Below are 27,786 nucleotides of genomic sequence, written 5' to 3'. Positions count from 1 at the left end.
GTTTGAAACAGGGGCAACAGTGGTGAGGGAGAGAAAGAGCCTCAGGGGGAAAGAGCTCAAATTAGATTAACTAAATTCACAAAGACTGTCCCCAGCCCCTCCTGCATGGCTACACACATCCCAACCTACACCTCCAACCCCAGCCCCCATTCTCACGGCCGAGAGGTTTCCAAAGGGCCTTCAGGCAGGCCAGGGGCGACCAAATCCCTGTGCTCTTTACTGGATTAAAGATGGCTGCCCCACTGGGGAGAGGGGCTGTTTTTTCAGGAGCTGAGCACATCTGTAAACATCATAAATCTGTGAAGACAGAAAAGGTTATCAGGCTCTGGCTTTCTGTGAAGGAAAACATCTCCAGTCTTATCCAGCAAAGATAGAGGTAGAAACTGGACATCCACCTTATGCCAACACACATCATCCATTTTGCATGACCACCCTTAGTCTCCATTTTCACTTCCGCTGATGGACACAACAGCAACAAAAGCAAGGGTAGAGGGAGGTCTATAACATGGCCTCATCTTATGAATGACTGAATGACCTGCAGGGGGCCTCTGGTACCCCCCATTTGCTCCCTTTCTCCCTATCCTAAAATCACAAAGAACTCACTGAGACTCACATGGTGGATATCTAACACAGAAATGATCAGTTTTCTCTTACTTTAGACCTCTCTGATAAGGCTCGCTATACACTATCATATCACACCCTTGTCTCTTGCCCAAGCTTTACTCTTAAACTGGATCCAAGCCTCCTCAAATCTCACTCAAAACTCACTTCCCCCCTTTTCCTTCCAGCTTTCCAGCCATCAGTTGGGCGTGCAGGTGCAGGCAGAGGCCAGTGTTGGGGGGCTACTCGGTTCACTAGCCCCATTCTCTATGGCTGAATGAGATACATAGGGGTGTCATAGCTGCGATCTTGCCTCTGTGCCAGTTTAGACCACGAAAGCTGAAGCTGAGGGATACAGCCGTGATGTGGAGGAAGGCAAACCTAGGGGTGACATTGCGATGCGCTACACGGCATTTTAAATGCCTAGCACATGGCTACTGCTATGTCAGATGACTGGTGGCTATCAAAGTATTGAATGTGTCAGCTGCTCAAGATCCCTTTGAGTCAGGATGTAAGACACTGGAGACACTACACACATCAACAACCAGCTAATAAACTGCTAATTCTGGGAGAAAAGCTTATAGCCACATTAGATAAGACAGAAAACTGTTTTCTACAGCTCAGGCTACGTGTGATTGGGTTTGCAAAGCAATGGTGCTGTTGCTCTATATTTAGGTACCACAGGTACTACATTTGCCTTGGTCCTGCTGGTTCCCAGGACCCCTTACACTCTAGGGGGTTGAATCAGTGTCATCTCAAGTACATGCCAGAGGAGAGGCACAGCTGAGATCTGGGGGTACAGCAGGAGAGCAGGAAAAGACACGCACAGTTGGTCATGAATGTACAAGGCTAGGAGGAGAACTGAACAGCAGTAGAGGGCAGGACAGAGGGGAGACAGGAATACAGTAGGGACAGAGGGGCGGCAAGGGTAAAGGAAACATAGAAGGAGAAAGCGGAGAACAGAGGAGGGGTGGGGGGGGGGGGGCCTCTGTAGTTCAGTGACAGCTGAACACGCAGCACACGCATGTGGAGGGAGCGCTCCTCACGCCACCCTCCTGCTGTGCCATGCATGTGCCCTTGTGCTACACGTATGTGACCTAACACGAATGAAACCACACATGCACACAGACATGCACGGCAGCATCTGTCAAAAATATCATGAATAGACTTGCCAAATCCCTACAGAATCACATTAAATAAAAAAAGCAATTAGCTAATAATCTGATTATTGCACATTCCATTTTAACACCTTTATGGAGCATTCACATACTGTGTTATATACTGTGAGTAAGCATAGTTGAGAGTGTTACCTACAGTACCTCCTTTTGCCAAGTTGTAGACATTAGCTCAACTACCAAAAAAAAATGTAAATTAGGGTTTCTGGGGAAGTTTTGTAATTATTGGCAATGATAAGAGTTATTTGTGTGCATGTCAATATGCTTTGTTTGTGTGGAGTACTCAATTTACAGGTAATACGCCAAACACTGAATAACACAATATATCACTAGACTCCTTTATAAACTTAAAAAGTTTCCAGTCATTACTACAATAAACATCAAGGACGACAGCTATTCTAGAAACCCAACTGTAAAGTAGCCAACAGGTAGTGCTGCAGACAAAGGGAATACACTAACACATAATGAACTCATTAACAGCAACCTGAGATCAAGTGTTAGGTAATGATGATAGGATTTAGAGGTCTGTTCATAATGACATCCACCAACAGACTTCAGTCAGATTCCAGATGTGTTATCTAGCAGATGTTTATATGAAGGTCAAACTGGTCAGCGACCATCAGCGTAAAGAGTGTGAAAGCTAGTTTAGCCGTGGAAGATATAACTGTGTTGTCACAAACTAATCCAAATCTTAGGGCCTTTGACCAACAATCACCCAAAATATCTGAGTTCAGAGCAGTTAGTACATCTCTTTCCTTTAATGTAAAGCACTAGTGGGTATCCTTTATTGAAGGCAATTGCTTCCATAAGCCACCCTGCCTTTGTCGCTATCACACATGTTGCTCTCCCGACTTCTCCAAACTAGAGTTGACTAAATTCCTCTGCTGATCATTTTTGATCTGAATAAATTATAATTTTTGTTTCCATACAAAATATCAAATGACAGGGTGTATCATTGTTAATGATAAACAGGTGCAAATACTTGCTCACTTCCACATATCTAGTTCAAGAGGAATGTAGCCTATACTGGATAACACTTGGCATGAAAAAAGGTAAATGCATCCAGATTTCTAAATAACAACAACTGTCTGGACAGACAATGATTCCCTGGGTCTTACTCGCTGCCAGAAACACTTAACACATGGACGCATTTACAGATCAACCCTTTAAACATTGTGTGGCAAATGGGGGATATCTTCTAAATCCATAGTAGCCAACCTTACAAATATTTAAATATTGTGTTGCCTTGGATACAGAAATGACAGAGCACCAATTAATTTGCTTTTCAGAACTTAATACTATGTTTTATGTTCAGAGTATTGATAAAATTCACCAACAGTAAGTAGAACTACTCCAGTAGAAATCCAACAGACCACCCAGGGAGCCATCTTAAAGCTGGATTAGGACCTTCCAAGAACTTCCACAAAAGTTGGGAACAGATAGCGAGAGAAAGCAATCCTATCAAACCCCTGATCTGGTGAATCACAGGATGACGGAAATGATTTGGGATAGCCTTAAGGTTCAGTAAATGGGTAAATGGCTGGGAACCAGTGCTGTAAGCCATGAAGATATGAGACAGATACAACAGTGAGATATAGATCACTCTCCCTGGGTCCAAGTAAGAAGATGAAAGACATTCTGACAGGTAGGACAATGGCAGTCATGTAGTGACCAGGTTCCACAGGCAAAGCCCCAGGGACCTTTAAGACTTTTTAAACAACTAAATTCCACTCGCAGTTTTGTCTTGAATTCACAAAACGTGTTGGTGCCTTTGTCAGAGAAGAGCAGTACAAGTGACCAAAACATTAATAAGGATATGTCAGCAGGGGGCTTGGGAAGATTAGGAAGATAAGCTGCAGTAATGAGGTTATTAAATCAAAAAATGCCATTCATTTGTGGCTTTTGGTTTCATCACACCTTGTAAAAGAGGGTCTTTCCTGTGGACACGACAGTAACCTTAACATCTCTCATACTGGAGCAGCAGAGGTAACACAAAAATAGGTTAATCTTAAATACTAAGTTCAGTAGTAGTAACAGCTGTTCTTTTTCCACTTGGACCAAAATAGGACCCACACTATGGGCCTTTGAATTCCACGCAATTTCCCATCAATTTTCACTTTCTATATCTGGTCTTACAACAGGAGGTAATCTGGTTCAGTATAAAATATGATTAAGCCCCACCTAAATATGAACCCTTTTGCTGGAACTGTCAATAAGACATGGATATATTTTAATCCCGACAAAGAATGTGTTTTTGCCTCCAAAAAGATTTATTGGAGATAAAAGAAAAAGGACAATGGTAAAGCATATCATTGACCCCTCAAGCAGAGTTCCTACGTAGCCACAAATCAACAGTCTCCACACCACTAAACAATAACGCATTCAGCAAATAATCATTTCCCTTCATACCCTCTGACTCCACAGACTCCACTCAGTCTCTTGGGCGGCCAAACTATCTGCTCCAAAAGTGTTTGTTTACATTGAAATTCTCTGTGAAAAACAGGCCAACACTTTAATTTCTAAAAATGTTGACCCCTAAAAGACATTGACAAAAAGCGGTAATTGTTGTCATAGAGCCAGTGTCCAGCTCCTTCCTGTCTCTGAGGAGATTTTGGAAGTCTCATCCTCACCGAGTGGTGCTCTGTTTCCGGAAGCCTGACTTACTAATCCTCTCAGGCGAGAAGGTGAAAGGCAGGAACAAGGAGAAAAGGGGGAAAGCTGTACGTGGGAAGGAAGGCCTATGTATGCTACAACGTTCGAAATGCCGGGTTGAAAATAATCCCATAAAGCATGCCGCCAGTGGCCTGTTGAGAGGGAGAATTAGGATTTGCGTAGGGCAGATAGGCCATTCAATTATCCCCTCAGAGGCCTTAACTGGCCCCGGGCCACGATAAGGACAGAATTTTCATTTGTCAGCACAACGTGGCATGGACAAGGAAGATCAGGTTAGAGCATACACTACATGTTGACATATAGTAGCTAGATGATACATCACGACATAACAGCTCTGCTGAATGATCAGTCCCGCTGTACGTTCGATCGCATTACAGCCATGACCAAACTAAGCGCAATCAGCGAGCGGAATTCCTAATAATGAGGCACAAGAACTAAATTGGCAAGTTTATAGGAATCCACTGCAAGCACTGGCTTCCACATGGAAACTGTGGTACACACGCTAGTTTAATTAAAACTATGTTTTCTGTGCCCAGTAAGACGAAAACATGTGGATGTGGCTGTGGCTTTTTACAGGGTGTTTGCTGGGTTCCTGGGCAAGGGGAAGCACTGTGGCTCTATGTGATTTGTGATTCGCACGCGGTTGGGAAGAGAGGCCTTTTAATCTGTGCCCTGGACTGGCCTCCTCGCTCTAGGAGAAAATCAGTAACATGAACAGCTCACCACTACACAACTGCACAACCACTGGGATGTTTATAACCCACTGAAGGGCCACACAGCGTAAGAGATCATTTGTATGAGAATAGGTACAAGAGCAGGACCCTCCCCTTCTCTAAGCTCCCTCATCCAGCCTCTTTTATACACTGTTCACCCTTCCGTCTCTCTCAGGCCTCTCATCATCCACTCTGCTCTCTACCCATTTCAACTCTCTCTTGCCGACTTTGCTTCATTAAAGATTTATTTCATCATTTCCATACCACCACTCTCCGGTCATCCCCTCGGTTATTAAAAAATGCAAATTGCAGAGAAAGAGCCAGAGGGTCAGCTCTCAGGAGTGGAGGAAGACCACAGGAGCCAGGTCTCCAACAGGTGCAAATTCCAGTGATGCCTGCGTGCGTTTGGACACTATTGTGTCTCTATAAACCCGGGCCAAGTAGCACACTGAAGGTGATGGCCAGAAGAGATGTCTGACAGCTAGACCTGCTTTCATGCCCCATATCAGCTTCAGTTTTCACATTGTTTTACTATATTTCTGTGCAAGTGAGAGAGAAAAAAGAAGAGGAATAAAGAGCCAAATGATTTTTTTTTTCATAATAGTGTGAATGTTCAGGAGGTACTGCTGCCTTGCTTTGAAAACTATTCAGTAATCAAGTGAGTATAGTGTAAATATAACCTTTTAAGATGTGAATATTACATTACATTTGTTGTAATTACTATGACTGAATGGTATTAAATTGAAACAAACTCCCAGGTTCTCATGTCACACTGATCTTGCAGACTCCGGAGTCTGGAAACACGTATCAGACAGCCCATCCCAAAGGAGAATTCTGAGTCTGGGGCTGTGTGGGTGGGTGAGCACTCATTTGAAGAAAACTCCCAATAATCCAATTAAGCACATAATTTCCTTTAGTACACAGGAATTGAATCAACTGTCAGAAGGCAGTCGAGTCAGAGAAAGTGAAAAGCGAAAAGAGTATGGACAGAGAAAGGGTAAGAAAAGGCTTTTCTGTGTACTGTTCAGCTGCTGCAGTGAACAAAATGCAAACAAAGCTTTAGAGAAAAAAGCTTTAGATCTCTGCAAACATGGTGGGGCCTCCTGTGCTCCACTTTGTAACTGTCCTGCTTGGCTGGCGATCAGCTCTCTTGTCCGGGGCCAGTCTTTAGCAAAGATCCCTTGACCAAGAGCCAAGCTGCCTTTCACAGTGTGCGAGTTTGCGTGTGCACACGTGCTTGAATATGCATGAGAGGAGATGGGGCTCCTCCACTGTCCTGTGTGCTGTTCTATAACCGGCCGCATAATCACAAAGAAAGACTACAATGAAAAGAAATAAGAAAGAAAAAATATGGATGGGGGGGGGACATAAGCTACAGTATGTGTCAGAGCGAGATGTTGCAGGTAGGTAGGTAAGTGAGGACCATAATACTGTAATATCATCTATCTGAACGTCAATCTTTCGGTGGATTTACCTTCTCTCCAAGATGACATGGATATGGAGTTGTTTCAGTGAATACACCCCAGAAAAGAGAGGGACATTAGAGGAGAGAAAATCAGTGCAGGAATTCAGAATATCCTCCTAGTAAGTGCTTATCTTCCCTCTTGGGGTATGGAATCTCAGCCACAATGACGAGGCCAAAAAAAGAAAACGGGCATCATCTTGTGAATTATTCAGTCAAAGAAAAAAAAAAAAGAAAAAAAAGCACTTTTATAGAAATAACAGTTCCCTTAGCATTTTGAAGATACACAAAAGATGCAGTGTTTACAAAGGCCTGAACTTTCAAATCATAATTTCAGAAAGGAGGTATCGATAGAGAGCAAGGCTATCAGAACCTAACCTGTGTTTTTCTCTTCTCCCTGTTCCCACTGTGGGTATGGAAAGAGATGTTCCACCCCCCTCCTTTGTTGGTGAGCCTGTTGGGCTCTTGAAATGTTCTGAGGACCATCTGATAACACTGCCTGCACTCACTGAAACACTAGGGGCAAAACTGGTGCAATCTAAGGCTCCAATTGGCAGCGTGTTTGGCAGATATACTGGATGGAATATTAAGGGACAAGTGAAATTTAATTGTGACAAGCCTTGTAGCAAGGAAGGATGGAAAGAAAGATTAACAAAGAGGGCAAAATTAAATCACGGAGGAAGAAGAAGAAATAGAGGGAAAATAGAGATGAGCAATTTGGACAAAATTAATATTGTTTTTTGTTTTAGTTTGTGTTATTTTTTGGGGGGGTTTACAAAAAAATTTGTAAAATTTCATCAACATGTACGTACTCAAGGATTTAAGCTCTCATGCTCTGGCAAATATTAAAATTTAACTAGTTATTTATTTACACATAAGAGCTGTGAACCGCATTGTTCTTGATAATATTACATTGAATAAAACATCACCCAGTGCTGGAGGAAAGTCAGGAAAGAAGAAGAAAAGTGGCAAGAAAGGTATTAAAAGGAAAAGGAAAAGGGCCTCAATTTGTGTAGACCAGGCTTAAACTGGGAAAAGGAGTGCTCAGCTTTTCTTTTTCAAGCTTTCATATCCTAAAAAGAACCCCTCTTAATTCCTCATTCTTCATTTCCTGTTCCCGTCCGGGTCCAGATGGCCAAAGGATCCAAAGAACATCCGTAACGGAATGACTGAAGACTTTCATGACCGAGCTGGTGCCGAGCAGGATAAAGTGGGTGGGAGGTAGGGGGGATTTGTATCATAACAGTACTGTACATGTCCGCCTTCTTATACCCATAAATCAAGATGTGTGTTTTTGGAAGTAAAACAAAAAGATATACAGCACTGTGGAATGAAATCTTCCAATCATATTGTTTTAATGTGATAGGATATTCACTAGCAAAGCCACAGACATGTTGAAAGCAGTAGCTATATTTAGAAATTAACATTTCTAATACGACTGATGAACTCAACCATCCTGCAGTTGAACTCAACACAAGGGTTCAGGGTAAATTCCTGAAAAAAACTGAAATAATAGTGTCTCATTTTTATACAGACATGAATGTGTTTAGCTTGGTGTCAGACATGCTGAAATACACGTAAGAAATAGAGGGATAAAACATGTTAAAGTCTTTATGGACCCCTTGCCACATATTGTACACTACTCGAGCTGATCGTGAAATCAAAACTGTACGCTTGCTGAATTAAAAAACAGTCATAAATATTATAGGCTATGGCTTAGATAAATATGCTTTCAGAATGCAAAACATCTCAGCTGTGGAAGAGTTTTCTGCGCTTGTCTACTCCTATCCAGGTATGTTAATACAATCAGGGAGGTAAACTGACAAGTTTACAAAAGGCAACAAAGACAAGTATTTTTCTAATCTGATAATTCAGGCTAAAAATGAGTGGAGAGACCACTATCAACAACAAAAAGGCAATCAGTAAAAAAATAAGGAAAACTTCTCATATTGTATTAATATTACAGTCATAAATATACAAGCCTATTTAGCCCTTTATATCATTTTAGATCGATTTCCCATTGGGTGCGGCATTATGTGAAATTGGTTATAATAGTTAAGCTCTCTGTTTTCCAGGAGGAGGACTATGTAGCTGGCAAATTTTCAGTCTATAGGAATGACATGGAAAATGTGGATTAGAGAGACGACGGCTTTACACAGCTGAGGTGTTTGGCTTTATATGTAAAGCGGGATCACTACCTGCCAAAGAGATCAAGGTAGTTTAACCCTATTGCAAGCGAGGGTTTGATGCCACATGCTGTGAACTTATTGATAAATCAGGTTAAATCATTCAGTTTTGGGAAGCTGTGTAAATCCCGTTTTGGGGAAACAGTAACTCATTTTAGCCACAAATATGTGGAGTCAAAAAGTGTGACAGAAATTGCCTATAAAATGTGCTCAGTGCACTTTCCACATAACATCACGTTTGCCATATGAACCCCATGCTCTTGGCATCTCCTGTGATTGCATTACACAATGGTGTTCCATGTCAAACAGCAAGTCGGTCCTCTCGCATCATCAGCCAAATACAAATCACAACCTCAAGTTTTTAAACAAAGTCAAAGAAAACTAGGCTGCTGGCACCACAAATACAGAACTCTAGATCAACAGGAAGTCAAAGGGCTTTCACTTCAATGTCTTTTCTACCACAATTAAAACTATATAAATATATCCCAGAATACAAAACACTTCAAATTGAGCCCTTTTGCTCTGACTTTGACTGACAAGGCCACTGCACTCCAAATTACTCACAGGCACACAGCAGGCAAACAGAGTGTTTGGTCGAGATATGTGTGTGGTGCCAGTGTGTTGTGCACAAGCCAAACTTTTGGAGTCAATTGTCAAGGGCATGCAAGTCTTAGCCATGAAAGCCATCTGGAAAGGAGCAGAAATGCCACTATTTACAGCTATAAATAGAACAAATAAGGGCCCACAATCAGAGTGATAATCCCTCAACAATGTAGCGGCTTTGCGGCATTACTTAATGTTCCACGACAAGACTTGGAGGAAACGTCCAGTTCCACCTAAACGCCACGTTACTCCTATCAGATAAACTGACCCTGACCGTATTGTATGTGGTCAGAGTGGTGAGGTGAGATGACCTTTGACCTGGGTTTGAGGAGTCAGAGAGGTCTGGGATTAGTAGAGTATGACACTTTGGTCATGGACTCTCACTAAATCCCCCTCGTCTCAACGAGTCCTCTTCAGTAGTGAGTAGAGAGGAGGCAAATGTTGCAGTCAGGTAAACCACAATCTGTTTAAGTGGAGAACATTGATGTAGGGGCAAGAGGTCAAGTTTAAATAATTTCTCTTATTCTGGATAGAGGATTGAAGACTTAAATTTAACAAGTGGTTTTCAATAAGCTGTATTTATAACTGTTATAATGCATAGGTGAAAATGTAGGGGGAAAAAAGTGAAAATGAGCAAAAAGGACACTCATGAATCCACTAGTTACTGGTTCTATTAGGTCACAATAAAAGAAAAAGAGGCTGAATGTCTAACCTGATGACCCAAGTGTCAAATACATGGCAGCAGTCGCCTTTTTTTTTTTTTTTCAAACTGGTGCTTCTGAAGCTGATTCTCATTACCAAATAGCTTTTCCCCCGTGGCATTGTGTTTGCTCCTTCTTGCTTGACATGGGGGCAATATATTAAAATGTATGAGCCTTTATCCTACCACATTCAAACAGAGCCAAGTATGGGTTTGCCCAGACCATAATACAAAACACAGGAACACGTGCACATGCATGCGCACTCACACACACACACACACATAAACACAAAGGAGAGTCAACTCCTGTCATTGTTTATTAGTAGGAGGGCCAATTATCCATGCTGGCAGTGTGTCTGAGATGAAATAGTGTACAGGGAGCCAATAAGTGGCCAGTACACTATTAGCAGGAGGAAAGAAACCAAGCCTCAAATCCACAGACACAACTATGCCAAAACCAGAGAACATGTATGTAAGGTAACAAAAATTTATTTGGTACTGCTTTATTCTTTCTCACCTTTTTCCCCACACATTTCCACAGACAAAATCTCAAAACTTTTCCATGACTTTTCAAGGACCCGTAATATAATTTCCATAACCATCCACAACCTTTAATTTCATTACAAACAACAAAATTAAATTCCATGACTTTTCCAAAACTTTTGATGATTTTACTTCATTTCTAGACTTTTCCAAGCCTGGAAAATTAGATTTTAAAATTCTATGACTTTTCCAGATTTTCCATGACCGTGGGAACTTTTTCTTCTCCTGCACTTCTCTTCCACATCTGGGCATTCTAACACGGTTGGAGTCAATTTTAAAGGATCTCTCAATAAAAAACAACACATCACCCTGAGACTCAATTTGTTCCCCTCCTCCTAACACACATCTAAAATCCCTGCTTATGAGGCCCAACAGGTATGCAAAAACTTGAGCTTAAAGAAAGATTTGCTATCTGCTAACATGTCCAACTCCCCGAGGGAGGCAAACATGCTCAGACTTAATGCAAAACATATTGAAGTATTAAAGCCCTACATCCTCCTAATGTTAGCAACAGAACAATACAGCAGCAACCCTCATGATGTTCCCATAATCCCCTCTAAAATGGGCCTCATCAATGGGAAAAAAAGATCAAGGAGTTCTTTTTTTAATAAGAAGATGTTATGAAACAGTGCTAGCGTAATCTTTGCAAGCGTGGTTCACAGAATATCTGGAGGAGTTTTTTTTTTTGTCCAACATCAGCATCAGCTCTGGGCTCAGTCTAAAACACATACCAATCATTATTGGCAAGTTTGTTCTGGCCATCCATTGGATAGGAGAAGGTTATCAGATATCAGCCCCTCAGTGCTGTGTGAACCAAACCCTAAGGCAGTCTTTCTCTTAAAAAGAAAAAGTTCTTACTATATCAAAGAGACTTAATTTATCGCATATAACAGATCTGTAAACAGTGTTTGCTGATAAGCCCAACAGATTCCATTCGAATGGTTAAGACATATAGCCTAATAAAGTTGTTGCAGGATGCTATCTTGAAATTTTGTCATGTTGAAAGCAGAGCCAGACAAATATGTCACTGTCAACACAATGGCCTACAAGAAATGATTCAATAAAAAGAGAAACAAACTAGAACTTTGATAAATCCAAATCTGAAAAAAATATTTTGTTGGGTTGTGGTATAATAAAAATATATAGTGATCATCATTTATGGGTTCATACAGTGTGAGTGTATAAACCAGACTGTGTGTTCATGTGTGTCATTTTCACTTACAGAGATTGAGACTTTACAGATACGACAGTTAATGAGAAACTCTAACACTCTAAAGTTACTTTTCCCACATCAATCTGGCTGGCTAGTTGGTGTGTTGTGTGCCTGTATCCTTGGGAGTTGAGAGGTCTGGAGGTAAAGTGAAGCTAAGGTTAAGCTTGGACTGCAGATAAATCTTCTCCTCTACCCATATCCTCTTCTGACTCCTTTCCTCGACTCCCAGACCTCCCAGCTTTCCTGGGCCCAGCAGGGCCACGAGCAGCTGTATTAAGACAACACTAAATCATCTCCACCACTGGTCTAGATAAACAACCTTGCACAAGAACAACACTACTGTATGCCAATCTATATAGCACACAGAAAAATGTGCAGAGCGTTGTCAACCGTGCCGTTATGAAATTATCATTAACATTTTAACCACATTTACTCATTTAATTTTCATTTGTGTGTGTCAAGCAAGTTATTTTTTTTATTTTTTATATGTAAAGCTGGAATTGATTAATAAAAGGACCAGTGTATTTACTACTACTATTTATTTCCGTATCTGCAAACTGAAAAAAAGGAAGATTTTGAGTGAGAAAAAACAACCATTTATTTTTTTTTAGTCATAAAGAGAGTATTACAATAGCTGATTCATGCATCTTATGACAGCAGTACTTTTCGTGGGATAGGAACAAAAATGGTTTGTGTGGTGAGGCCACACGTCATGATTAATATTTCATATTTGGACAAACTGGGAATTCTTTTACAGTATTGACAGTTTAAAATTGAAAAAAAAATGCCCATTATTATTTTGACAATACAAAGCAGCCAGAATGATATACAGTCACTCTGAAAACATGCCTCTCCTTCCTATCACACCATAGCCATGTCAGGAGTAAGAATAAGCGCTTGTTTGACTCTCTTTCCAACAAACATATGCACCCAGACTCTGGCTTACTTATGTATTATTTGCAGTTTAATGGCGTGTGTGTGTTTGTATGTGTGTAGAAGCACAGCTGGCAGTGAGGAGAATAACCTGCCATTAGTTAATAAGATACAGATCATCTACAAAAGACAAAAAGATTGTTCTCTGGAATAATATAGAATACTTTATTTCTACCTCACATATTTTTTTATATTGAATATTTCAACAAATAAGTTTTGCTTGATTTGAGGTTGCATGCCGAAACTGTTGCAGACCCTGCTGCTGAAACAAATTAAAAGATAATGCAGTTTGTGGTCAACTGGTTACCAGAATCTCCTGAAGAAGTAACATGTGGGCCACACAAGGGGGCAGATTACACAACACAGAAAATGATCAGCATCATTAATAATACTTAATTCATAATACTACAGTTACAAAAGACAATATAACATTTTATTTTCAGTTTTTGCCAATCTAGTTCTTTTTATTTACATCCCATTTCAGTTCATGTGTGTATGTATGGCTTCTATAATTTTAGTGGGGTTGAGCACCAATGTGGCATTGATTGTTTGCAACTTTGAGCCTTCCTAGTAAGCCCTCTCCCTCACCCAGGATCCCTTCCAATGAGAAGCAGACCTGACTAGGCATCAGTTGTGGTGTAACGGCTTTCAGCGATTTTGTTCTTAACCCCAGAGCTTGTTTTGAAACCTCCAGGGGGCATTGGAAAATGAAATGCAAGTGCTGTGGAAACCTTGTCCTCCTCCCCCCCGTTGCCCTGGTAAGGGGACAATTGAACTGGAGAAGAAGGGAGGTAGATATTCCTTGGTGAAGAAGCACATCTCACTTAGCTAAATTGACCGTGTCTCATCCCTCAATACCTACTGTTCTCATGGGGGAAACTCCGCCAGGTGCTATGTGGGATCCTTAGAGCCTCAAGAACACTTTTTTTCCTTACACTACATTCCTGCTATAGGAGTGGAGATTGGTCAGACATGCCTTGATAGCCTTGGTCAACAACTCACAAGCAACAAACCATGTCTCAGACTCGGGTCCGTCTTTCACGCTTTCAGAGGTGTGCTGCAGTATTTTCTGATGAGTCATATTATGTACGACTGGCACAAGACCCGCAAGTGCATCACACAATCTCACTCTATTAAACGTCACATTTTCAAGAATTTGGATGGAGGGCAAATTGTCCAGATGGCCCTAACTCAGCAGTAGCCATATTAGCTTTCAAAATGTCCCGGCTCAGTCCTGAGTTACCATTTACCTGGGGCGGCAGGGCACTTCCCTTTTGATTTCTGCACAGTTGCTCTGATCTGTCAAGCAGAAAAATAACCAGAGGCTACTTCAAAGGCCAGGTCTCCTCACAGCGGCTGAGTCAAAAATGCTACTGCCTTCATGCAAGGAGCCAAAGCTAAAAGGCGTCTTTATATGAAAATTGGTTTCATTAAGATCACTGGAATCCTTTGAGGGTCAGTGGAAAAAAGAAAACACATGTTGACAAGCACAAACGTCTGCACCTTCTTATAAACATCAACCTCAATACTTTTCACAATGCGTTTATGAGGGGTTTTTTTTTTCATTTTGTGAGACAGCACACAAAGGACTGAATGCAGGTACTCAAAAAGTGACTGTACAAGTCTTAAAAATGTTGGGGTGTTGATGTAACCTGCTGAACAACAAGACCCTGTTCTTACACCAGTGGCCGGCATGAGTAGTTTCTGTGTTGGTGAAAGCCTACCCTATGCACTAAAATTTTATCTCAAGGTGTTTTACGGTGTCTAGAGGGAGGCAGAAAGGAAAAGGATCCATTTATTTTTGCCTAATTTTAAGTTACATACATGGCAGTAAAATAGCAAAAATGCTAACTATTCTGCAACTAGAATCATTCATAATGCTCTATTTAACTTGCAGAGGAATTAGAAAACTATATATCACAACCAAACCCATAAGATAAAACTAATAAAATATAAGAAATTCAAACAAAGACAAAAGTCAAAGATAGAGGAGAGCATAGCCCAGCATTTAAGTAATAGGATAGAAGAGATCAAAGGTGCAAAGACAGATTCAAAACCCCTCAATTTCAAGGGCTAATTTCAAAACACTTAAAGCTGGAATGTGAAATTATGGGTCAGCTGCTCATTCACACCCTTCAGGTTGGCCTGGAAAAGCTTTCCAGCTGTAACTTGGCTGCAATAACACACCCAAACCCTGTCAAGTCAACTGATATCGGAGCATGGAAATGATTAGACATTACACATAGGAGGAGATGGGAGAACTCCAACAGGGAGGCATTTTATCACACTTGAGGTTCAAGACCTGCTGTGGTTGTTCTCTTCCAAGGCTAGGAAGGGGGGTAACCCAATCTCGTCAAGCAGTTCCTTATCTGGCCAGGGATCAAACCCTCAGGAGTGTGCTGTAATTTCTTACTATGGCTTTGACAAACAGCATTTTTGGTGCGGTTTGGTCCAGCTCTGGAAAGTGGTTCAACTCCTACGCTTTGTAAAACGCCTACACACTACATATATACGCCTACATATAGGAGAGATATAAGGTTTGTGTGTAGTGAGTGGGAAGTGATGAGATGTTTTAACACCACATGAGGTGACGTCTTAGGTAATCTGACCACTATCATGTTCAAGCGCTCTTACAAAAAGGTGCAGGTTAGATGCTTGCTCATCAAATGCACACAGCGAGAAGGATTTTAGCTCACAGCAGCAGGTCTTGTAGATAATAGGTTTCAGTTAGGCTTCTGCTCGATCATAGCTCGCTGAGCTCCATGTGGCTCGGTTTTCAGAAGAAGTGAAGACATTAAAGTCATCTGTCTAGGTCTCTATGGATGCATTTAGGAGGATGGTGGGGTTATGAGTTTGGCTCGTGTTACCTGGCTCTGTTGGAGCTGACCTGAGTGGGACCTACAGATTAAGGAACCATCTGGGAGCTGCAACCTGAGCCCAGGAGAGTAGGAACAGCAGGGCCTGGCCAGGACACCACTTTCACTTATTTACAGTGACACACACACACACACACACACACATTAGCTTAAACTGCATTTTAGAGGGGTACACACACACACACACACACACACACACACACACACACACATTAGCTTAAACTGCCTTTTAGAGGGGTACGCCACTCAAAATGATCATTCACATCTGCCATTTCTTTGGCACGCAACCACACAAACCAATAAATCACATATCTGTGACTGTAGTGTCATCAATCTGTCCGGTTCCAGTGATGAAGACAAATGATTAAATTGGCTCACAGTCAGTTTATTTGACTTGGAAAAGCCAAAGAGGGTTCATATTGATTGTTGATCGAAATTAGAAAAATCACCTGACTATTCTGATATTCTCTCTTTCAGTTTGTTCTCACAAGTCCTCTACGCTGGTCTATACAAGCCTCTTTTTCTCTTAATCTCTGTTGAGGACAGCTGTCTACACTAAAATAAACCAAGTTATCTTGGAGCAGAGATATTCCCCTATAAGCAAAAATACTAAATGATGCAGAAAAATAAGTAGTTGTACTTTTAAATTGATGGTAGAGTTGAATCCAAAAGAGGATTTGGCTCTAACTCTTTTCCTATTAGAAGAGGCCCATTACATACATCATACCACCAGGATACTGACCTACACCACTGGAATTTTTTCAGTGAAATAGATTTCCCAACAGTACAATGAATACAGTACCTCATCCATCTATGTTACAATTCAGAGGTCAGCACAAGTGCAGGAGCGAAATCCTTAGATTTGTAAAACAATCCCAGTTTATGAAAAATAATCTGACTTTAACCACATTATCTGCAATTCACAATAGTATGCCTTTGATGAAGAGTGAAGGCTGATTCATCCAAATTATGACAAGTTCCCACACATGACTGACATCCCCAGGTCCAGATGTGAAATACAGTAGGCATGATGTTGTTATGCTTGTTTTCTGGCCCTTTGATCCAAAAAAATAGAGTGCATCTGCTGGAAATTTTACCAAGATATTATCCCCTGCACAGCCATGGGGGAATGAGAACCAAACATTGTCTAACTGTATTTGTGTAATGTAGAAGATTTAGGCAGTGGCTGATTTATCTTTAATGAACCACGTCAGGACTTATCCACTGCATGCAGTTCTTTCACCTCCAATTTGACAACCATTACACAATCTCAGTTTGACTTAGCCTCACTGATGTTCTTCAGAAGTCGTGTGGTTCACTTCCGCTGCAGCGGCTCCCTTCTAAGATTTCTCGAAAGGCTCCCTTAGGTCCCTGTGATGGCAGTTCTAATCAGTGTGCTGCACACAGCACCCAGTCAGAGGGCCAGAGCAATTTCTGGTTTCCATCTGACAAAACAATAATGGCCCGCCATACCATCCTCAGGAGCCGTGTCCCATCAGACAATACACACTGATAGATCAATTTATAGAAAGGACTCACATTTTTAAACAGGGCTTTCATGTCTCCAGTAAAGAGGTTCTTTCCCTACAGCAAATGTCAAAGCTAATAACTACTTCTTTAAAAGATCATATACAGAAAATATACAGTCTGCGTGTTGGGGAATACCTCTGATATGAAAGAATAGGAACAGTGACACAGAATGGACACAATGGGCCATAACCACACTGAAAGCATTAAAATATTTCCTTTTAAAAAAATCACAATCATACTTTCCCCTTACGCCACTGCTGTCTGAGTCTCTTGTTCCTCGGCAGTGGCGCTCTCGTCAAGTATCTGCCCACCCATCTGCAGCCCACATAAGGCAGAGAACCCACCAGCAACAGCCATGGACTAGTCTGCAGGCAGTCAGAGGGGATTGGTCTCCATCTCCCCTATAAAGAGCTTGTTCTAATGACAGCCCCTTGCTCCACATGTTGCTATAAGCACAGGCTTCAAGGCTGCTGCACTCAAACAAGCTCACCAAAAACATGAGATCAGCATACCATCTGCTAGTTGTGTGTCCTCCAGATCATTAATCAGACTCCATATCACCGCATTGATGCCGTAGAAGATATTGTTCCCACCACATCATTAAGAACGCAGAGGCCCACAGTGTTTTATGTATGACATCATTGTGTAAAAGCAGTTGAATTTTAATGTGTGTGATATTTTTGGTCGTCTTGAGTTAATCGATAAATCATTTGTAAGACTTAAAAAGTAGTGCGTTTACAGTAATTTGACTTCATACGTTTTGAGTCACAGCAGAGGAATCAAATGCCATTGAGTGGGTGTAAATAACGGACAAGGCAGTGAAAACCCCAACTAACCCCAACTGTCATACAAACAAAAGATTATTTAATCAACACAAAGACAGTGTAAGGATTGCAAAAAAAATTACATCACTCATTTCCAGCAAACCAAGAAAAAAATGAAAACTCCCCTCCTGCTTGAGGTTTGGTGGTACATGCTGTAAACGATGTGGCCGGTCCCAGACAAACCATCTTCATAGTGCCATGACAGAACACCAACACACTAATATGCCAAGCAATGAATGTCAGTCCTGCACCCATGCTGTGCCATTCCAGAACAACACCACTAACCTCAGACCCCAAAAGTGAGGTTGTGGGTGGAATTTAATAACAGGGGAATTTATTCTGCAGTAAGATGTTCCATCCTTGTTTTGATAAAATTCAATATGAAAGCTGGTTTGGCACACCAAGCTCAGGTGTTAAAATATTTATGTTCTACATCCCAATGTGAAATCTGCCAATCAAACGACAGAACAAAATTCAAAGAATGGTTATGGGCATTTTATCATATGCCCCAAAGATTAAATACCAGGAAAACTACCTCCCTATTATTTTAATTAAAGCAGATGCATGGTTACAGCTTTGAGTAGGGGGTTAAATACGGACCACCAGTATACAACACCAAAATATAAATACAGCGCATATTTTATCTCACAAAGGACCGCTAAATGTCAAAAGCAATAAATCAACAACAAATTTGGCGTCCATCTGCTTCTTTGAACATGTCATCTAAAGCAAACGATGCATGACCACCCAGTGACTACAGTGGGTCGAAAAGTGGGTGCAGAAACAAATAACATTTAAATTCTTTTTAAAGATTTTTTTTCAGGCATTGTTGCCTTTATTTCTGATAGTTGAAAGTGCAGAGAGACAGGAAACATGTGTAGAGAGAAGGGTATGACTTGCAACAAACGTCCGCAGCCAGAATCAAACCGCGGACATTGTGCCCATGTGGTATGCATCTTAACCAGCAGGCCATCAGGATGCCCCAGTGTTTTCATTTTTAAGTACATTTTTTGGTGTTCTCTAGGTTCATAGCAGGCAAATGTTCAACATGGCAGAGCTGGCAATGCTTGTTTACCCTGGACATCTCTATTCTAGATATCTATCAAAACTGCTGCTGGTTTATAGATGGATTCCAAATCCTGGTTGTCTATTGATTTATGGCACTGAGATTCTAGGACAAGTAGCAACCTTGTTCTGCCAGCAGCTGAAAAGAAGGGGCCTATGGGCCTCAGCTGAGGGGGGCTAAATGTCAAAAAACTAGCTTTATCTTCCTCCCACCAATGAGAAAACCATCCCTGATAAGTTCTTAAGTGTCTATGTGAAAGTGATGGAGGGAAATGAAGAAAGCCAGTATTGTTAAGAAAAACAAAACTTGCTTTTTTCCTACTTGTCAGGGATTCCTCTGTGCGAATTACCATCTGGTTGTTGGGCATTAATTGCGCATAACTGGAAATTTATAAAAAATGTAAAGTATTTCCCCTGACAGATATCTGTGTTGTCCAGCCGTTGAATAACTGGTCCTCTTTACTAATGACTCACATTAAGACAGTGTCTCTAGCTGAAAAGGAAGGATACCAGCTGCAAACCAACAGTATGGATTTCTTTCTCATGTCTTAGACAAGATGTATACACCATGAGTATAAAGTTTAGCTGACCTGTTCATTGGCTTGTTTCATGGTTCCCTGCCTTTTCAGTTGTAACTGTGCTGAAAGAAAATCGAGGGATCATCAATTCATCCATTACACGTTTGCACACATATTATCTGTCACCCTTTAGAGGATTTTTCCAAAAATACAGTCAATGCTCTTTTTTTCTTAGATGCCTCTCTGGGACCCTTTTCAGCTGCATCCAGCAGCTAGTAGTAAATTTGTTACTCGATTTGAAAAAGTAGCCAATGTTTAATTGTGACAGAGCTATTACTATGAGTGCCTTATAGTGAATTAATCTTTTACTACTGTTACATATGAGAAATCACAGTCTAATTTGCTCAAACTTGCACAAAGCATGAAAAAGCAAAGTGGCAAGTCAACAAATGTTGTTCTATGTGTGCTGGAGGACCACAATTGTCTATTAACATTTTAGCAATTACAAATAACTATTCAAGTTTTTGTAAAAAGAAAGAAAGAGAAAGTTAGAGAGTATGTGTGCATGTACAGTCATGTAAAAAAGTAGGACACCCCATGAAATATTTAGTTCTTTTTTAAGAAATATGGACATATCAATAGCCGCTTTTTCACCACATTGGTTTTTCATTGGGCAAAAGTTGTGGACAGTACTTGGTACTGTTTTTGGTATCACCTCTGTTGAGGTTCCATGCAAGCTGAGCCGATATTAAAGGAAAACACTGCAGACCACCGATTGGCTCATTCACTGCTTTGCTCTCTCTACCATGGCTCCCTTGCCTCGCTTGACCACCGCCGTGGTCTCTCTCTCGCTCACACTCTCTCTCTCTTTTTCTCTCATTTTTTTCAAAATCAGTCAGGAAGCCTAACTTTACCTTTAACGTTATCAAATAAAGAGAAATGTCCTCCCCTCGTCCTAAACTGATCCTAAATCAATAATAGAGTATTTTCTTGTTTCATGAATGAAACGGTACACAAGTTGAAGCAGCCGTGATGTGTGTGTTTGACCAATCAGCAATGGTCATCCCTGCAAACCGTACCCCCACTGAGGGGGTACTATCTGCAGTGGAAAACAAAATCAAGAAAAGTACCTGGTACCAAAAGCGACTAGAGCCGAGCTGGTACCATGTAGTGGAAACACGGCAAATATCTGATCTTCTTTCAAACAATATCTATAGATAAAGATGATGTAATTGAACCAAAAACAATGAAAATTTAACTTTGTTATCATTTATTTAACAAAAAATGAAAAAAGATACCAATTCCTACTCAAGAAGAAATTAGGACACCCTATGCCCTAATAGCTGGTGTTGCCCCCTTTGGCTGAAATAACCTCAATTAGACATTTCCTATAACTGTCTACCTGTCTCTGACATCAACTGGGAAAAAGTTTTTCCCACTCCTCCATGCAGAATTCTTTCAGCTATGTGATGTTTGAGGGGTTTCTTGCATGCACAGCCCGTTTCAAATCACCCCACAGCATCTCAATAGGATTAAGATCTGGGCTTTGACTTGGCCATTCCAGAACTCTCCATTTGTTTCTTTTGAGCCATTCCTTAGTGGATTTACTGGAATGTTTTTGGTCATTGTCACGTTGCATGGTCCACATCCGCTTCAGCTTCAATTTTTGGACTGATGGTCTCACATTTCCCTCAAGCACCCTCTGATACAATAAAGAATTCATAGTGGATTCTACGATCGTGAGCTGGTTAGGCCCTGCCGCAGTAAAGCAGCCTCAAACCATGACATTTCCACCCCCATGCTTCACAGTCGGTATGAGGTTCTTGTGCTCAAATGCTGTCTTTGGTTTGCGCCAAACATGTCTTCTGTTACTGTGCCCAAATAATTCAACGTTGGATTAATCTGTCCAAAGCACATTGTTCCAGAAGTCTTTTTTGGCAGCAAGTGTTTCCTCCTTGCACACCTCCAATGAAAATCAAACTTGTGCAGTCTCCTTCTATTAGTAGATGCATGTACTTTGACATTAACTGTGGCAAGAGCTACCTGTAGGTCCAGTAATGACATTTTAGGATTGTTGGAGACTTCTTTAAGGATCTTGTGGTCTGCTCTTGGGCTGAACTTGCTAGAACGGGACATGACCTGGCAATGTTGGCTGCTGTTTTAAAAGTTCTCCACTTGTAAATTATTTTCCGGACAGTGCAATGGCTGATTTCTAATTGGTTGGAGATCTTTTTACATCCCTTCCCAGACTCATACACATCTACAACCTTCTTTCTGAAGGTCTCAGAGAGCTCTTCTGATCTCGTCATGGTGATACCACTCATTTCAATAATCAAGAGCAAACCAAACTAAATGTTGAGATTTAAATAAGACAAAATCCTCTCCAACGATGTTCTAATCATTTGCACCCGATGTGGTACACTTTATTCTAATTTTTTTAGAGATAAATGTGAGGGTGTCCTAACTTTTTCCTCACAAGAAATTTTAATTTCTATTAATTACATTTTACAAATCATTTTTTAAAGACATTTCTTGAGTTTTATTTGTTTAGTTATATTAAAATGAATTATGTTAAAATGAAGATCAAATGTGCATATGTTGAAATATGCTGAAAAAGACAAAGATTTTCATGGGGTCTCCTATCTTTTTATATGACTGTATATGTCATTCTTGGGTTAACTGGGAGGTTCAGAAGCTGTCATGTGCCATTCAATAAAACATCTGTAGTGGGTGGTGCCCATTTGATAAACTCAATGACCCACTTGCCTGCTCAAGGGAGTTTCAACATCATACCCTCCTCTGTGCCAGTAAAAACTCAAAGCAAAAAAACAACTTTTTTAAACATATTGAAGTATTCCTCTTATTGTCATTTCTGGAAAACTGTTGGCTTGTACACTTTTCTTCATCTGTTATCAGGAGATTTTGTTTAGAATACCTATCCGAGAAGCCAAGCCAGACTAGTTCACTCTGTAGAAGTCTGAATGGACTTTTGAGACTGCTGTAGCAATGCCCTTGAAGGCCTTTGTGGCTGTCCTCCTTCACGCTGCTTTATGAGAGAGTACACTGTGTTGTCTTTATGCAGCCTTCCAAACTTTTAACACCACTTTTGCTGTGGTTCTCAAACAAAGCCTTTGAAAATGGGAGCCAGCCTTGACGGTAATCCTGGGAGTGAATGTACATTGCAAGTACAGACATCACTGAAAAGGTGCAGGCAAGTGGGGTGGAGTATGATCTGTTCATTGCATTTTTACCAGCTGCTGCCAGCTGTGATGAATGATGACTACTCAATGCTTCCTTGGAAGTTAATCTTACAATAAATGTTGACGTGCATTTTTTAATACAATAAAATTTCTCATTTGTGTGAACTTCACGGTATGTAGACTAAGGGAAATCTGGTTAAGCAAGAAAATTGCATAACTAGTACAATCCATAAAACAAAAAAAAATCAAACACTTGAGCTGATACATTTTCATTTCCTCTCTATTATGAAAGATATATCTGTTTTTCCACATAGAAAAGAGCAATTACAGTAGCTCAGTGTGAAAAGGTGAGATTTGGAAACCACAAATCCCAGACAGGATTCCCAGCAGGAGGACAGTAAGAGACAGGCGGTAAACTAAAAGACTGTGTTAAGAACAACATCAATGAAAAACACCTGTTATTCCAGGTTTATAAAAAGACCGCAGCAAAAGAACAAAGTGGTGTGATGGGAGTACTTCTTATAAGTGTGGTGTAAACTGAAAACGACTCCACTCCACCATCTGAAAAGATCATTTTTTGCCTTCTTCCCGCTCTAAGAATTTACGGCTTCTACAGTATGACAATATGTTCACTGTTTAATAAGCACTGCAGAAACATCTGGACTCACCAACAGAAGCACAGTCTGTCCATAAACGACTGAAGACGTGATAACTTAGCTCTGTTTGCCTCTATGAGGATGGGGATGAATTTTGTGCAATACTCTCTTACAAATACTCTTCCAGGTTTCCCAAAACATCTGAAACAACTGCATGCCAGGACTCATTTAGTAAATTAGTCCCTTAAGTGAATAAGTAGTGGTCACTTGAGCTACACAAATAGTAAACAAAGGCAAATGTGAAACAGCAATGTGTGGACACAAAGCTGAGGGAACCCTAGCTAGGCAAATTAAGTGCTACATTAAACTCAAGATACTCTATTTATATGGTACAATCCATGCTGTTGTGGTCTTTCAGCATTATTTACACTTTGAGCTGATATGCCAATAAGTTCACAGTAAATGAGAACCACTTGGGTTAATCAAGTAACTGCCAGCCATGAGGAGAATGGACGCATTATCCTGCACAAAATGATTTATAATTAAGTGACTCATATTCTCCATGATTTAGGAAAAAAGGTTGTGCTGATACACTATAACTAGAAGAGTAAAATTAGAATGACAGAGAAAGAAGAAATGAACGATAACCCTCTCTATGATACTGGCTCACAAAACTGAACTATCAAGTGATTATAACAGGAGGTGACTCTGTGAAACTGGCCATAATTTATTGCAACTGGAGCTCATCAGAGCCTGATGGCTTAACTTTGAGGCTTTTCATATAGAGACCAAACCAGCCTAGCAAAAATCAAACAAACACTGCAAACATTTTGTGGAGTCCACCAATAAATCAGCTAAATTCAGAACAACCCAGTGGAGCATTGCAGGCAGTTCCTGTATTTATTTGAACCCAACTACACCAAAAGAAAAGATGATAATCTGACAAATAAATAAAAGAGATGGAAATTGAACACACCTGTTAATATAGTCCCCCCCCTTCCCATCTGACAGCTAATATGGCTCAGCCTCAAATATCCCATGCATAATTCCTGTGTAAGAGGGAACAGTCACTGGCATTTGCACTTTGAAATATTTATTTTTGTAGCCTTGGGATACAAGAAGGCTGTGAGTAAAAGGCTGCCTGGCTAAAGAGGCACAGATTTACACGAGTGAGATGGATTTGGACAGACAATAGGAAAGAGGGACAGACTTGAGTAGCGAGACACCCTGCCAGAAGGAGGAAAGAAAGAGCTTTCATTGCTCTCTTTGAGGTAAAGTTAATAGCCTTCATACCGACATCAAAGTTGGAGGTCTCTTACTTGTCCAGGGTTCCTTTGTCAATCTGTTACACTGCAACGTTTGCTAGTTTTGTAAAAATGGAACACTACTAATGGGGGCTATGATTTCCTTCATGCTAGAAATATGGAGCTCTAGCTATGGACCGTGTGTATTTTAACAGCTATATAATCACAGTAAAAAGAACATTAGCCCTTATATTATAGTAATGTAAAGAAGGATTACCTTATCCCATAGCAATGTTAACAGTGTTGCTGAACAGAGAGCCCTTAAGACCATTTAATACAGTTTTAAAAACACAGGTGCTGTAATAACAGCTCATAGCTTTCCCTAATAGTAACCCTATTTTGCTCAAATAGGTAGAAAGTGACCACACCGATGTTGTTTACTATTCCATGTAGGGTTATAATTATTTCTACTGTAGGGCTATTTCCTCAATATAGTAACCTTTTTTAGCCACCTGAGGGTGTCTGGACCACCACTGTGGTGTCCCAATGTGGTGCAGAGATTCATGGTCACCAAAGGATGAATCCGAATGACTCTGGCGATCCCCTGACTTTTCATCTAACAGCACCAGCAGATCAAAGTCCTACCTGATGGATTGGCACAACATACTATATAAACATTTAAGATTTATGGTTCCCAGGTGATGAATCCCAATGACTTGTGTGATCCCTGACCTTTCCTCTAGCACTACCATAAGGTTGGCCTCTGTGGTTTTAAATGAAATGTCTCCACAACTATTGGATGGATTGTAATGAAACTGGATTCAGACATTCATATTCCCCTTGATGAACTGTAATAAAGTGGGTGTTCTCTTAACATATTCATCTAGAGCCCTCATTAGATCAAAATTTTAATCTGTCCAATACTTTTATTTATGATCAAATACCCACAAAATGACATTCCCACCGGTCTCAGCTGTACTTGTGTTTACTGGTAATTAGCAAACATCTGCATTCTAACACACTAAACCAGGAAGATGACCATGGTAAACAGTATAGCTGCTAAACATCACCATCTTCAGCATGTTGCCTTGAGGCTGCTGGTGTTAGCATTTATTTTGAAGCAACCCTGTGACTCAGTACAGCTTCACAGAACCACCAGCATGGCTCTAGACTCTTAGTCTTGTTGTTATATGTACAAGTTGAATGAGTAAAAACAAAAAGAATACAGATCTGAGTACTATTTCAAAACACCCAATAGTTAAACCAAAATGGGAGACAGACTAAGGCGAAGAATGTATCTCTAGTTGAGATTTGTAACTGTGTAGGCATTTAAGGATTTCATTTTGGTCCCATTTAAATTTTCTAAAAGTCGCATACATTCTGCTACGTCTAGATGTCCATCTTTGTTGTTCGGTGTATCACTTCCCTTTTTTCATCACTCACTTAAGCTTTCGCTCTCCTTCTGTCTGCCTTCCTCTAATCCGTTTTACTCTGCCATCATTCCAGATGTTCCCTGGTGTCATAGGTGCTTCATAAATCCTTCTTTTCTCCTATCAGACATCATTCCATCTTCTCTCCTCCATCTCTTCTACAAACCCCCTCCACCCTCTCAGTAATCAAACCTCACTTAAACTGTCCCACCCATAGGTATCCTTATATCAGGACTTGCTGAGACGGCATGTTTTCTTTAGGAAATGACTCATAAATTAGAGGAGCTCCCAGGCTGGCTGTGAAAGAGCCAGACAAGCATACACAAGGGTCCCTGATTAGTGTGGCTGGGAGAAGGGCCAGACAGGCCAAGGCTGCAGGACCGATTTAGGACCATCACGGACTTGAAAGAGGAAAAGAAAACACATTGATCACATGGCACTAGCTGGGTCATTCTTAATAGCTGAGGAGCTGGGATGCCTGAGCTACCACTTGAATGGGTAAAGCGTTTCCTAAGCACCACTTAAAATGTTTTCTTTTTTTTGAAACAGGATTTTTTTTTTCTTTTAATTACAACTTTTGGATAAAAACCAATCAATCCCCGTCACCCTAGGCTTCATAAACTCAGCAATGTGAGATTTCTTAAGGTTGCATTACATTTCATAAAGCCACAGGAAAATATTGCAAGTAATGATGAAACACTTAGTTTAACTTATCAATTACTTTATTAAAAGAAAATCAATGGACAACAGTTTCAAGTAAAAATACAAAACATTTCCCATTTACAGCTTCTCAAATGTGAGAATCTGTGTGTTTCTGTCTTTTATATAAGTGTGAATTGAAAACTTTTGACTGTTGGTGAGAGACAGAGAATAAGCAATTCAAAATTTTAATACAATAATCTTTTTATGCGTATTGGTCTTTATTTTTGACATTTTACGCACTAAATGACTAAAAGGAAGAATAAGTGATAATGAAAAGGTTTGATGCAACCCTTTTGGTCAGGGGGAGATGTAGTGTGAATACAAACTGCTCCTAAAAGAGCCAATGGAAATATATATCTGAAAATATATCCCTCTAACTCAGATATTATTGCCATGAGCTTTTCTTTGGGCTCTGGGGCACTGGTGTGTTTTTTTAAAAGACAGAAAAGGAAGAAAAGACGATTTTCTGCTAATATAACTAAGAGTCACTCCTCCTTTAACTCCCCTCAGATGTATACTGACAACAACAATTTAAAGCACAGTCTAACTCCTTGCATTCATCAAACACTGGTAAACATGCCTATTGGGAAGAATCTGTGTCCAGGAGATAAATACCAGAAACCTTTATATGTAGTTGTAAAAACAAAATCTACTGATGAGTTATACTAGCACTCGGATCCTGGACCTATTTCAACGTTAAAATAGGCTGTCCATTGAGGAAAACCAGGATGATATGCTGGTGCTTATCCAAGTGTTCACCCTCAGCATAGTTTATTGAGTGATGATAACATCAAATTCTGGGGAGCAGACACTGCGCATCAAAGACTGGCTACATTTCCAGAATTTTTCAGTTTGTACATCCAGTAAACATGGGGGCACATTCTGAAAAGGAAGTCTGTAACGCTTTGTTTAAACCTGCATTGTCTCTTTTTACAAAGTTGTAGCATAAATAAGTTCACATGCCTGCACTCATTCATGTAATCTAAAATACAATTTCGAT

At 40.5% G+C, this 27,786-nt stretch overlaps 1 protein-coding gene across 8 annotated transcripts in view; it reads right to left on the bottom strand.

Moving 5' to 3' along the window:
- The window catches only part of sulf1 (sulfatase 1), an 86,203-nt gene that overhangs the window by 39,166 nt on the left and 19,251 nt on the right, over positions 1-27,786 (bottom strand). For 2 of the 8 annotated variants that reach the window (XM_044339093.1, XM_044339096.1), the window contains exon 2: positions 19,687-19,736. The exons of 4 other annotated variants lie outside the window; for them this stretch is intronic. The gene's annotated coding sequence lies outside the window, so the exon portion shown is untranslated. The remainder of the gene's footprint in view (positions 1-19,686; positions 19,737-27,786) is intronic. 2 more of the 8 variants (XM_044339094.1, XM_044339098.1) reach the window with 1 other exon arrangement.

The sequence above is a fragment of the Thunnus albacares genome, chromosome 21 (assembly GCF_914725855.1).
Source record: "Thunnus albacares chromosome 21, fThuAlb1.1, whole genome shotgun sequence".
Classification (NCBI taxonomy): domain Eukaryota; kingdom Metazoa; phylum Chordata; class Actinopteri; order Scombriformes; family Scombridae; genus Thunnus; species Thunnus albacares.
This window is presented reverse-complemented; position numbering and strand designations above follow the sequence as displayed.